We start from the raw sequence: 11,634 nt of genomic DNA, 5'->3' as shown, positions 1-11,634 counted from the left end.
TCGACAAAGCTGTGCGAGACTTAGCAACCCATAGAAAATGGCCATTCAGGGTATAATGGCTATGTGGCCATGTATGTAACAGGCAGAAGAGCACGTGGCAGCAGCCAGCCTGATCATAATGAAGAGCTGAGTCGAGCCATGTCTGCATGAGCAGCGTATAAGGGTAGGGGTTAGGATATTTCCCAGTCGAGCAAGAGAAAATACTCAATAATATTCGGGGAATCTTACTTGTTTTCAGACTCAATCTGAAGCGGAAATGAAAGCTTAAACTTAGTAACTAAGAGTTACGATATCAAAAGAACTATGCCTAACTGCTGGTAGCACAGTTAACTGAGCTGGTCTAAGTGAATTCAATAGAGCTGATGCAGCTAAGCTCGCTTCAGAAGCGCCTCAGAAGTCTTGAGAGTGGCAAGCAAAACAAACAACTTCGCATTTGATAAATTCAAGATTTAAGCGAAAATCTTAAAAGTACTTCCAGCCCTTGGAAACGCTAACCTGTTATCTAAAACGCGTGGCCTATCGGATCGCCTCAGCTATTCACATTTATGTTAAGTGATCATGCCTGAGCAATCAGCTTTATTTTGTGATATTTATTTATAAGTCAGATAAGACAATTAAAAACAAAAAATGTTCAAAAATATGATTATAAATATCTCAAGGGTCTATTTACATACATACATATATATATATATATATATATATATATATATATATATATATATATATATATATATTTATGTATATAATCACTTTTGACATCAGCATAAAAACTCACTTGTCAGTTTATTTCTAAAGCAGTTTTATGTCGCCCGATTATCACGCAGCAGTCGTGGCCGAGTGGTTAAGGCGTCTGACTAGAAATCAGATTCCCTCTGGGAGCGTAGGTTCGAATCCTACCGGCTGCGAGTGATATGGATACGTTTTCTATATTTTAATACATTTTTTACTTATTTTTTATAGACTTTTAAGAATATTAAAATTATTTTATATTTTTATTAGTTAATATTTTTAAATACATTTAAAATAAAACAAATAACGACAATAAATAATTAAATAAATAATAATAAATAAACATTTTTTATATCTTAATAAGCTATTCATTTATATATTATGCACTTATACAAAATTTAAAATTATTTTATATTTTTATAGAAACATTAAATAAATTTTGTGCAGTAAAAATATTAAAATAAAATAATTTTTATTTTTCAAAAAATTATTTTCCTATTTTTCAGACACTTGCGAGTGTGCAAATTGTTGTATATTTTTTTAAGAAAATTAAATAATATTAATTAAATATATTAAAATAAATGAATTGAATGAAATAGCAGACAATTATTAATATATTTAAGAAATTGTTATAGATATTTAATAAGTTAATTATTAATAAATTAATATTAATATTTATTAATATTTATTTTTGTTTATAAATATATCTTAAACTAAATATATTTTTGAGTATTTATTTGTTACATTTATATAAATTACTAAAAATATATTAAATAAATGTTTTTATGTATTTAAGTGTAAAAAGGTTTCACAGATTACGAGCTCAAGCTAAAGACCTTAACTGAAGATCTCAGCTCGAGCTGCTTCAGTAGACTGTGCTAAAAAAGAAGAAGAAGAAGCTGGCAAGAGAAATGAAAAGGGAGAAAAAAATTTGAAAATTTGCGAAAAATTTTGTAATTAACCTTAAATTGATTGAATTTTAAGCGCGCTTAAAAGATAGCGAAGAAGGCGACTCAGAGGAAAGGTAAGGGCTGCGGGGGGAGGCCATTTGGGGTAGCCACCCGCAGCGCTGTGAAACGGCGGTCGGGCGGTCGTGCAGGTAGTCGGACTTTCATTCGACTGGCCATTAGATTAATCATGGGCCAGATGGGGCACTTCGAGCGAAATTTATATAATAATCGCTGTGTGTATCTGTGAGATACATTTGGCTACAGATGCTACAATTGGCGCATTGACCCCAGCCCAGTCGCGCAGATGCAAACCCACTGATAGACGACAACTGGCGAAAACGTAGAGAAGAGCAGCAGAAAAAAAAAGAAAACTAAAAGATCGGCGACAGAAATCAGAGCAACGCATAAAATTTGCAAAGCAGCGCGAAATGGGCATTGTTTGAGCAGTATCTCACCTGGCTTATCTATACGCTGGCCTCCCCAAAACGGCTTTTACGGTTCTTCATGCTTTTGCGAAATAGACGCTGAAATAGAATTAGAAATAGAAATGGGTAAAGGCCTCGGCTAACGACCGCACAGACTTTGACCCAATTCAACTTCAGCGCCAGCTTCGTCCGCTTTTGATTAATTGAGTTGCGCAGCTCGTAGATAGACACTTGAGAGTTACAGTTTGTGCGTGGCTCCTGTCGCTAATTGAGGAAATCGAATGTTAAATTATGCCACAAATTTATGCAAGCGGCGTCTATCTCTATCTCTAATAGTTACCCAGGCACAATCAGCTGCAGCAGATACAAGAAATTCACACGAACCGAACCGAGGCGAGGCGACTCGAGGCGACGCGACCTGTTTGCTGCTTGGTGTCATCTGCTCTCAAAATGTCTTCGTTTTCTGTTTTTTTTTTTTTCATATACCCTGTAACTATTGGGCATGTTGGCAGGCATTTAATAAGCTGAGTTGATTGAGCTGTGTCGAACTGTTCGTATTTTTGAGTGACTTGCAGGAGCTATACCTAGTTATAGCTAGCTCAAGTCTCTAGCAACGTTACATATAGACAGCTTAACAGCTTGAACTAAGTCCAAGCTCAGCTCCAGTTTCAATCAGTTTTATCATTTGCTTCGAGCTGATCACAGCTTCGAGCCTTAGCAACTGGAGCTATCAAATCCTAGAGACAGCCGCTTCATAGTCAACACAATTATTCCAACTGCATGCCACAGCAGTCATGGCCAGTTGCACTGGGAGTTCAGGGTATTTACGCGTCGTGCACTCCCCACTGTAGCACTCTTAGCTGCTGCTTTTGTTGTTTAATGTTTTATTTAAATTGCAGTTTTGTCGCTTTTTCCCGTTTGTATTTTATTTGCGCTTTTGCCGAAATCGTTTCGCAATTTTCACTCTGGGCCGCGCAATAAATTTTCGCCCACCGTAAACGGAGATATAGGTGTTGAAATTTTGAACGCCGCTCAGGTTTACAGCAGTTCCCTCAATTATACATATATATTTCAGCTTCTTTATCGTGTCTTTAGTTTTGTTTCTTTTTGGCCAATGAACCGAACTCGATGTTACCTGGAAATTGGCTCCATACGAGACGCAACCCATTGCCAAATCGCTTTGACAAATGCGAGCAACAAGTTGGCCAAAAGCTGCAAACACGCCCTCTGCCCTGACCCACCCACCCCCGCCCCCTGGCCCAAGTGCTTGTTTATGCTTAATGATGGCCCATAAAATATGTAGAGCTTAAAACATAACTGAAAGCAGCCGAAGAGCTGATAAATATTCGCTTGGAGATAAACGCAAATTTCGAAACATATTTTGGCCAAGTTAATACAACTGTTAACAACTAAAAAAAATATATATGTGAAATTGAAATTTCTCATAAAAAAAAAAAACAAAAAAATGTTGCAATGGATTTGGCCTCAAGCTGAAATTGACTGAGTTTATACCTAGTCTTTGTCATGCCACATGGCTGCATGGAAAAGTTCAGTGAAGTGGCTAAGTGCAGTCGTGTCTTGGCCTAGACACCATAGCTGGCTGCTGAACTAACTGTTAAGCTGTCTGCAGATATCTAGATCTCTCGATCTCTATCTATAACTAGAGCAGTTCAATGGGCAAAGCTAATTATGATTCTAGCTTGAAAGCTCTAACAGATATAGCCTTTAAAATATATAAAATATATATATTAATATAATATGCGTATCCATTTGATAGGCCAACAAATTGTCAACAAATTTTTATTCACGTAATATTGGAACTTCTGCTCTATCTCAAAGCAGTCCTAAGATGAGTATCTTAGACCCACTTCCACTCCTAGCATGTTTAGCAGAATCCATCCATGTCACTTCTGTTGCTGCTTCACATTCTTCTCGAGTTCATTTTGCTATCAGCTTAGCTGTTGGAGCTCTTTCAGCCTGAAAGTCGATTGATGTCAGATCAACTGCAACTCAATTGACAATTGTCGCCGTTCTAACTGTAAAGCTGTAGTATATACATATATTGGTTATATAACAGGCAGAAGGAGACGTGGCAGAGCACATAAAGTATATATCTGTCTGATCAGTATGACGAGCTGAGTCGATATATTCATGTACAAATGTTTGTCCGTCTGTCTGTCCGTCCATCGGTCTGACTGTTTATATGACCAGTCTATGAGCCAGTCTATGCGTCCGTCTGTAAATCTGTCTATTCGTCTGTTTGTTTATATGTTTGCTTGCCCGTCTGTCCGTCTGTCGAATCGCCTGTTTGCCTGTCCAAGCGTTCGTTCATCTGTTAGTTTGTCTGTTCGGTCGTCCCTCTGTCTCTCTATCCATCTGACCAACTGTGTCTGAGCGCATGAGCTCGAGATTTGAAGTCTTACTCTTACAAGCCTTTACACCATTCACACATCAATTTATTTATCGATTACTGCTCCCATTTTCTGATTATCGCTCAAAATCGATCACTCGATAAAGCGCAAATGCCACAGGATTTCAATATACATGCAAATATATAGAATATATATGTATAGTATATTATATATTTAAATATTTACATAGAATTTACATCTACCTGGAATACATATTAAAGATCCATAGCAGAAGGCCACCTCCTTCTCCACTTCATTGTTTATTTAGAGTACATAAACTTCAACTTATTTACAAATTGAAGACTTGAGAGAGGCCAGCCGTGTGCCTTTGGGGCATGCACTTGTAGACCTAGGAGTAGCTGCTTCAGCTATCTGTTTGGCCCTCGGCTCTCGCGCCGCGGCATGTTTAATTCACATTAAAAATGCTGCTATGGCAATAGCTGAAGCAAACGCCATTTTCACACCCCCAAATGGCCGACCTGTGTGTGTGTGTGTAGGTGGGTGAATAGTTTGCATGACCACTTCATAATGCTGAGTGAAGAGTTAAGCGGCCACGCCCACACGCCATGGGCCAGGCGCGGTGCGGGCGCTGAGTCAACGCGATTGCCTCAATGAAAGCAACAAGAAGAAAACGTAAAATATTTGCATTCAAGAATTTTGCGTGTCTTTAGTAAATAAATTATATGAGTATAGGACACACACACACACACACACACAGATACAGCTACAGATGCATTGACAAACGTTGCAGTCGCATCTAGGCAAACAGACAACTGTGCATATCAAACACACAGCTTAAAGCATATAAAAAAGAACTCACAATCTTAATGCGAGTGTGTGTGAGTGTGTCTGTGTGTGTGTGTGTGTCTCCTGAGCCAACTGTGCTCCACCCTAACATGTCGCCGGACAATTAATAACGGATTATGAGCGACTCCCCAAGCATTCACAATGCCAATGTGACGACATCTTAGCGAGTCAACAAAAAAATATATATACAAAAATAAGACACAGAGACACACAGTAAGGAAGAGAGAGAGAGGGAGAACAAGAGAGAGAGAGAGGGAGACACACACAAGGAAAGCTTAAGTGACGTATGCAGAAACACAGCTAGAAAATCCGTTTGGAAATGTCAAAATCAAATTCAAATTCAAATTCAAATTTAAATGCAAATAAGAAAAAAATAAAAATTGCTTAAAAAAATAATATTTTAAAAATTTGCAAATCTTTAAAAACACATTAGAAATATTGGAATATTTTTTCAATTCTGTTTGCATATTTTTTACCTGACATATAAAATAAAATTTAAAAAAAATTATTAAAGACTTCATTTCATAAAAAAATGTATAAATTGTTTTAAAATTTAAGTTTTATCTTGTTTAAGCTGCTGCAATTTTTAAAACTTAATTTTTATATAAATAACTTGTTGATGCAATTTGGTTGCTGTCAAAAGATCCTAGAGACTTTTTCAAAAAATTATATTCAACTCATAATTAATTCATATGAATATAAGCTTTTAAAAATATGCCAGATGAGCTTTCATGTGCTTCCTAAAAAGCTCTCAAGCTTCAAAACTATTTGGCGTCAGGGCTACTTACATAATTATAAAAAGCTGCTAAGCCAATTGAACATAAACTAGCATGTGCTTTAAAAGCTCCCGAATCTGATTAATAGTAGACTTAAAGCTGCTCAGCTAAAGCAAACTGTTAATTGTTTCAAAAGTGCAGCTTTTAGATACAGATACACTTAAAGCCAACTCAAATTAAACAAAAGTTGAGCTTTAATGAGCTTTAAAAGCTCTGTGCTCTGTTAGAGTCAATCAAAAGCGTGTTCAACAGCAGATTTTTAGCTCTCATTAAGTCTAGAGATTCTAGAATCTAGAGATTCTGGAGTCTAGAGATTCTGGAGTCTGGCATAGAAGTCATGCCCTGTTTTTGAGCAGTGTAACTTTTGTGCATATTTTACATAGATTACATGCTCGTTCGACAGCTGACTGTCGCGTCGACTAACTGCGCTGCGATACAAATGTAACTCGCATCGGCATTAGTAGCGTCGCCAAAGCCGCTTTATTATTTTATTATCTTTGCGCTGCTTTTGTTATCCATTGCCTGGCTGTTCCGCTGATGAATGGGGAAATTCAAGTGTTTCGTCCATGTGAGCACAAGTTGAGTGTTAAGGCGAGAGCTCGACTGAGTTGAGCTGCACTTGTCTTTGTCTAGCGCACACTTGAGGCGTTTATCGATCATCGCTGGGTATTATCGATAACGGTACATGCATCAAATAAATGGAATCCGATATATTGGATATGCTCTATAAATATTTTCCATATTTTTTTCTTATTTTCTTTTAGGTTTTCCTAGTCAGGCACTGGAAAATGCCATTAGTTCCAGCTCTTGTCTCGCGCTTTTCTCTCAACGGTCCCTCTCTCGCCCTCCATGCGCTTCATCATATCCTTTGCTGCTTTAGTAACTGCTTTCTATATATATCTTTGACTTTTTTTGCTATCCAAATGCCCCAAAGGCATTTTAGGTGCCATTCAAATATCCAAAACAACAATTTCAAACCTAGCCCCAAAATGCCACCTAAAACGACTGAAGTAAATGCTGCCAGACCGAAGCGTTCATACACTAAGCATAGATCTATTCACTGAACTGGTTCCAAAATGATTGCAACCAAATGTAGCTGCAGCGCTATCTATGCAAGGTTCACGCATGAGTCACAACTGGTTCCACACTGGTTCTAGCTAGTTATCATCACTGAGAGATTATATTTAAACTAAGAGTTCTCTTTACATAAAGTACAGTCTCTCTAATATCTTGTCAGCTGGTTCCAGTTCCTACAGTTCGTAGTTCCTACTGGAACTTGTAAGATATGTTTTATAAAATTTAAAATATATTTAAAAATAAAAAAAGACAACTAACATTCATGAACAACTAACTCAGTTTTGAACTAGTTCCAAGCTGGTTCACACTTTAGTCACAAGTGGTTCCAAGTAGAACTTAGGAAATGTTTCATTGGATAAGCAACTGAGGTAAATGCATTAAACATTGTCAAATAGAGAGCAAAGTCAAAGGAGCTAGTTCCAAACTAGTTCACGGTGCAGTCACAATAGTTCCGGAATGATACTAAATGGCATAAGCGAAATATTTCATGAAATTGCTTAGAAATGCGCTGTGTTCTTGGAACTAGTTCCAAACTGGTTCATAGTGGAATTACAAATAGTTTTAAGTAGAGAGATATGGGAACATAAAAACCGTTCATCTGATTATAAAACTTGAACTAGTTCCAAACTGGTTGCGAACTGGTTCACACTTGATTCAATAAAATATGAAGATAAAGCAATATATCAAATTATCAAACGTGAACTAGTTCCGTTCTAGTTCCGAACTAGTTCACATTAGGTTCACTAACAGAGAAAGAAGTAAAAAGAGATAAACAACTTATCAAATGAACTAGTTCCAAGATAGTTACAAACTTGTTTCGAGCTAGTTCCGAGCTAGTTCCGACTGAGTTCCGAGCTAGTTCCGAGCTGTGCCGCCAAATGCTACCACGTTTCAAATCATTTTTGATACATATGATCTGTGTCAGCTGAACTGGTTCATTTGGTTGCAAGCTGCAGCTGCCAGTCGAGCTACCCGATGCCAGCACTCAAAGCCATAGACAAACTCTGATGTGCGATGCCTGGCAGCAGCGTCAACAACAAAAATATGTGAAGAGAAAAAAAAGTAAAGAAATGTGTAAAAAAGTGTGGCAAAGTTTTGCGACAAGTTGCAAGTTGCAAGTTGCTAGTTGCAAGTTTTGCTGTGCGGCAGCGAAAAGTCATGCGCCAGAGAGCTCCTGAAGGACGCATCAAGGAGACGCCGCACAGCTACACTGACAATGATGGCAGTTGTTTGTTACGCTCGTTGTTGTTGTTGTTGTTGTTGTTGCATTTGGGCCGCTGTTGCCGTCGCTTTATCATCATTAGGGCCACCCCCACCGCGACGAAATTGCGCTTAGGGTTAAGTGTTCCCGTTAGAAAAGGGTGACCCTGCCGCTTCTTGCTTATTCCTTCTACTTTTTTTTTGTTTTTAAAAGAGTGTGAGCAGCTGCCGGGCAGTTTCTTGAGCGGCTCACCCCAGTGGACAGTGGACGGCGGACAGCGGACAGCGGACAGCGGACAGCGGACAATGGCCTGAAAGGCAATGACACGCGCTCTTAATCCACGGCTAAGGCCAAAGAGGCCCACACAGCGAAACGTAACGGTGCGGCGTCAAGGATATGCCCATTGTTTGACCCAAGGCAGCGCAGTTCAATGCACCTACACCTAACCCGAAAATTGCACACCAAGCGCTACGGTGTGTGCGTGTGTGTGTGTGTGTTATTTATTGCAACACAAAGGACGCGGGCGAGGAGCAGGCCTGCTGCCGGCACAGACGTTCAATGTCCTGCAGCAAACAGGCTAATAAAATGTGACGACGTCGACGCTGACGACGAAGACGCAACGCGAATTGAAATTTGCTGCCTGCAGCAGGATAACAACAGCAGCCGCACGCAGGACATTGACACCCGAAAACAAACGATGCCGACAGCCGAAAAGGCAACAGAAACGAAAACAAGCTTCAAAAAAAGAATGAAGAAACACAGGCAACACACTGAGAGAGAGAGAGAGAGAGATGGAGAGAGCGGGAGGGAGGGAGGTAGAGAGGAATGCACGAAGCCTTACGAAGCCCAAAAGCCAATGGCCCGCTGCTTAGCCCGAACCGGGGCACGTGTGCGTGTCCTGCTGCCGCTGGATTATCCCTACAGGACGCAGGCAAACGCTGCCTGCAACACGAGTGCATTGAACTCGGCGCGCGTTCACTTGGGCGTAAATCAAAATGTCCTGCCAAACAGCTGATGCGTGGCCGTTGCGTATACGCAGCGTGTATGCAGCTGGCCGCACGAGTTCATTGAACGCCCCGCAGCATGTTGCTGGCAACATTGCATCTATATTAATTACATTCAGAACTATCAGAATGTTAGCTGAGCTTCTCAGCCAGCCACATGTTGCTAGCTTAGCATGTAGCCAGCAACATTGCATCTATATTAATAACGATCAGAATGTTAGCAGAGCCTCTCAGCAATATGCTGCTAGCTAAGCATGTTGCCAGCAACACTATCTATATTGGTAATGATGAAAATGTTAGATAAGCTCCTCAGGCAACAACATGTTGCTAGCTAAGCATGTTGCTAGCAGCATTGTAGCTTTCAATGATATTAAGTTAAATTTTAATTAAGTTGCAACATTGCTCAGCAACATTGCAATTTTGATTTTGATTTTGCATATTGAGCTCCCAAATTACAATTCCAAGTAGCTAATGTAATTAAATGGCAAGCCTTGTGCAGTATTTAAGCAGTTGCTTGTTATCGATAACTCTCATGGCAGCTGCAGTAGAGTTATCGACGATATATATATAATAACTGAGGCTGGCAAAAAGTTGATTCAACTAATTGGTTTATGAACTGATGCGCATTAATCAAGCGTGTGCAGCATGTGGCACGCTGACAAGTTGCATGCAATCGGGCAGCGGCACACATGCATCACATGCCCCCAGCCCCAGCTGCAGTCCCAGTCGTCGACTAATTGTGGCAACATGAACTTCAATTGCCGCTGACATGTTGAGGCAGCAATCTGCTTGCAACATCAGCGAGTGCGGCACAAATGAAATCTATCGCATAACTTGTTGCAGCTATTAAAACAAATCTATCTGCCAAGGCTGCAAATGAACTGTCTCTGTATATGTGTGTGTGTGTGTGTCGACTTGCAACATGTTGCAGCAGCAAGTTTTGCTTGTTGCGCGCAGTTAAAATTTATGTGAACCTGTTGTCCTACGGTCCTATGGTCCAGGCACAAGTGGCAGGCACAGTTACTGCCGCACCAACGTTTACAGCCAGCTCTACACAAAGAGACAGAGAGAGAGAGAGAGAGAGAGAGAGAGAGAGAGAGAGAGAGGGAGAGAGCGATGCAGAGGCGGCTTAGCATAATAAACGTCAGAATTAATTGGATTTTAATTGTCTGTTAAGCGCTGAAATTAAGTGCAGTCAAGTAGATTGTTGTTGCTGCTGCTTGTTGCTGGTTGCTGGCTGCTTGTTGCTTGTTGCTGTTATTGTTTAGCTGGCAACACACAGAAGTTGTGTACGAGAACAAAATGTATTACCAACTGACTAACTGACTCGCTGACTGCTTTATTCATGCGCCGCGCCGCCTTTTCGACTTCGGCCGCAGTTTCCCATTCATGGCCAGTGTCTGATCTTAACAATGATCAGCCAAGCGACACACACACACGCATACATTTGCATGTCGTTGGTGGTGGTCGATGTCTTGCAGCTCGTTTTTTTGTGTTTTAGTCAGGTTGTTATTCCTTTTGGGTTCTCTCTGGTTGGGTTGTCGCTGTCCAACTCCAACTTCAACTCGAGCTCCAAGTGCGCTTGATGCCGCCGCCACGATTGCCCAGTTTGATTATGTGACACGCGGCTACCATAAATATATTTGTAATACTTACCTGCTCAGGTGATCAGTAAGCAAATTTTTAGTAGTTACAGAAAATGGGAAATTAAATAAAATTTTTATTTAAATTTAAAAAATATATGTATAAAATAAAAAGTAATATTAAAAATAAAATTAACATTAATATGAATGAATATTAAAATTAATATCAGAACTAAAATTTAAATTTAAATTAATTATATTAAAATTTAAATTTAAATTAATTAAATTTAAATTTAACATTCCAATTCAGATTAAAATTACAATTGACAAAAACAAATTATTTTTTTAGCTTTCATATATGAAAATATTCTTGCATTCTTTCTGTCCCTAGCTCTATCTCTTTTCAACAATAAATCGCGCTCTCTCCCTCTTATTGATGCGATCGCTTTTATAACTTACGTGCGTAAGCTTTTGCGAAAAAGCTTTTTATGTTTTACATTTCGTTTATATACATATATTTTAATAATAAATGCTAATTAAACATAATTTATATATTTTACGATAGTTTAAGTTATATATATATTAAAAAATATCAAAAATTTAATTACTTTAAATTAAAATAACAAATATAAATAGAAATGTATATATAAAATAAAAATTTAACTACGAAA

The 11,634-nt window shown here is 38.8% G+C and overlaps 1 non-coding gene across 1 annotated transcript; it reads left to right on the top strand.

Annotated features, from left to right (window-relative positions):
- Window positions 1-823: 823 nt before the first annotated feature.
- Trnas-aga lies at window positions 824-905 on the top strand. The gene has a single exon. It is a non-coding gene; the product is annotated as a tRNA-Ser (tRNA).
- Window positions 906-11,634: the final 10,729 nt, after the last annotated feature.

The sequence above is a fragment of the Drosophila hydei genome, unplaced genomic scaffold (genome assembly GCF_003285905.1).
Source record: "Drosophila hydei strain 15085-1641.00,03,60 unplaced genomic scaffold, DhydRS2 tig00000339-arrow-arrow-pilon, whole genome shotgun sequence".
In the NCBI taxonomy this organism is placed as follows: domain Eukaryota; kingdom Metazoa; phylum Arthropoda; class Insecta; order Diptera; family Drosophilidae; genus Drosophila; species Drosophila hydei.
This window is presented reverse-complemented; position numbering and strand designations above follow the sequence as displayed.